This window comes from Pavona decussata, unplaced genomic scaffold (assembly GCF_977016875.1).
Source record: "Pavona decussata unplaced genomic scaffold, jaPavDecu1.1 SCAFFOLD_2656, whole genome shotgun sequence".
Lineage (NCBI taxonomy): Eukaryota > Metazoa > Cnidaria > Anthozoa > Scleractinia > Agariciidae > Pavona > Pavona decussata.
The window spans coordinates 20,001-22,988 of NW_028146253.1; the positions used below are offsets into that span (position 1 = coordinate 20,001).

A 2,988-nucleotide genomic window follows, 5' to 3' on the forward strand; every position below is an offset into this window, starting at 1 on the left:
GGTCCCTCGGTCAAGGAAACCCCGTCTTGTTTGCCACGTCTTTCTCACAACTGGACCCGTGCACAGTTCAGGCATACCTGTCAGACTCGCCAAGCGAGCTGAAGGAAGGCAAGAAAAGTGCTTCTGCGAAGGAAAATATCCTCCTGCTCTTTTGTCTCTATCATTAGCCAAAGGCTAGCGTACACAACTTCCATCTACACTCTGCCTGCCACTACAGTGACAATGCTTTCGGGCATCATCTTTTCCCTCCTTCGAAAGGAAAGCTACAAGCCCAACTTTCCTTGCCCGTTAGTCAATTCTGCCCTCTATTTCTCCGCCTTGCCGCCGTGGAACATAAGGGACAGGGTTTACTAGCCAGCTCCTCTCGGAACCTTTGCGACCAACCTGCCCACACTATAACCCCCAAACGCTAATAAGGAGACTGCATGATATGGTAGACAGAAAATAAAAACGCGAAAAAAATGAAATTTTGAAAATCGAACCCACAACCAGCCAAATCGTTTGTAAGTCATGCCAAATGACTGGTGACATCTTAAAAACCCATTGAAGCCACAACATCCCATAATTTCACGCTTTTAAAGATTTGTCACTATACGCACTGTAAGTACCTCACTAATTCTCACCTCAGATTTTACGGGAACATGTTCAAATTTTAACACGCCTCTCAGCACGACCAATTACATTAAAATTCATCGCAAAAGTCAGAATTCTCCAATTTTTGAAAAATTCACTATATTCACTGTAAGTACCTCGCTAGACAGTGGAGACCTCAGATTTTACGGGAACATGATCAACTTTCGACACACCTCTCAGCACGAGCAGTTACATAGAAATCCATCAGGAAAGTCGTGCTGTGAAGAGGTCTTTCGACTAAGAAAAATGGTGGTGTGAGGAGGAGTCACCTAAATCAGAGAAAAATACTCTTATAGGAGACTGCTACGAAAGACATTTCTGAGTCCACTGGCCCTAGTCCCCTAATAAGTGTATTTCTGTTTGTTTTAAGAAGGTCCTCCTGACATCACCAATCTTCTGTCTTCAATCCTAACCCCAACGTTAACCCTAACGCTAACCCTAACCCTACCTCCCTCAGGGGCAGTTCTATGGTTATGATCCCACGGTAGGCAGAAAAACTATCCCAATCTAGGTTTTCTTGTATGCTGACTCCATTTTAAATGCTTTTACTTGAGTCTGACAAAGGCAAAGCCAAATACTCACCCCTATATGGACGGGGAAGCAAAGTGCGGATTTTGGTAGGTCGGCATTTTCAATCAGGAATGTTGCCATTCGAAAGAGCGTCCAAAAAAACTTGGTTGGGACACATTTATTTTAGAAATTAGCGACCTAACCAGAAGTGCACTTTTTGGTGGGCCTACCCTACCCCCCTCAGGAGCAGTTCTATGGTTATAATACCACGGAAGGCACAAAACCTATCCCAAACTAGGTTTTCTTGTATGCTGATTCCATTTTCAATGTGTTTCCTTGACTCTGACGAAAGCAAAGCCAAATACTCACCCCTATATGGACGGGGAAGCAAAGTGCGGATTTTGGTAGGTCGGCATTTTCAATCAGGAATGTTGCCATTCGAAAGAGCGTCCAAAAAAACTTGGTTGGGACACATTTATTTTAGAAATTAGCGACCTAACCAGAAGTGCACTTTTTGGTGGGCCTACCCTACCCCCCTCAGGAGCAGTTCTATGGTTATAATACCACGGAAGGCACAAAACCTATCCCAAACTAGGTTTTCTTGTATGCTGATTCCATTTTCAATGTGTTTCCTTGACTCTGACGGAAGCAAAGTCAAATACTCACCTCTATATGGACGGGGAAGCAAAGTGCGGATTTTGGTAGGTCGCCATTTTCAATCGGGAATGTTGCCATTCGAAAGAGCGTCTAAAAGAACTTGGCTGGAACACATTTTTGCTATAAATTGTTGACCTAAGTATATAAGCAAGTATATAAGCAAATACTCGTTACATAGCATAAATAGCCTCTAAACACCCGAAAAACCTCTCCAAATATCATTTAAACCTTTTTCCTAACCCTAACACTTACCCTAACCCTAACCCTAACCCCATTTCAAACCCTAATTCTAAGTCAGAGGTCCTCCTCACACCACCAATTTTTTTGGTAGGTCAAAAGACCTCCCCACACCACAGAATTTTCGAAGTCGAGGTCCTTCTCATACCAAACAATTTTTCTAAGAGTTTTTCTAAAAATTTTGAGGACTTTTCACTTAGAAAAGAATTGGGTTTTGTGGTGGACCTTTCAGTTACAAAATATTAAATTGTGTGAGGAGGACTTTTGACTTTGAAAATATTTTGTGGTGTGAGGAGGACCTTTGACTTAAAAAATATTTCATGGTGTGAGGAGGACTTTTGACCTTGTCAAAAAAAAGATGTGATACAAATCTTAGAACAAAGGCTTAATCTCAGAAGATCGTAGCAACAAGGCTACTCTACAACTTACAATACCCCGTTCTTTATTTAAGTCGTCTGCAAAGGATTTATCTCCAGAAACGTTAGAATTTGCTAGCGGCAGTGCCTTGGGAGCTTTTGTCCCCCTTGGCACTTTGGGACGCATGAGGGCCGAAACCCTCTATTCTGGTTCGCCTAAAGTTCTCTGGAGGTAATCATCGTTGCTTTCTAGCACGGATTCTGACTTAGAGGCGTTCAGTCATAATCCAACAGATGGTAGCTTCGCACCATTGTCTTTTCAGGCAAGTGCAAATGCCAATTGTCTGAATCTGCGGTTCCTCTCGTACTGAGCAGAATTACTATTGCAACAACACTTCATCAGTAGGGTAAAACTAACCTGTCTCACGACGGTCTAAACCCAGCTCACGTTCCCTATTGGTGGGTGAACAATCCATCACTTGGCGAATTCTGCTTCGCAATGATAGGAAGAGCCGACATCGAAGGATCAAAAAGCAACGTCGCTATGAACGCTTGGCTGCCACAAGCCAGTTATCCCTGTGGTAACTTTTCTGAC

At 43.0% G+C, this 2,988-nt stretch overlaps 1 pseudogene; it reads right to left on the reverse strand.

Annotated features, from left to right (window-relative positions):
- Nucleotides 1-2,402: 2,402 nt before the first annotated feature.
- Nucleotides 2,403-2,988, reverse strand: LOC146447188 (large subunit ribosomal RNA; annotated as a pseudogene; the record flags this gene model as incomplete).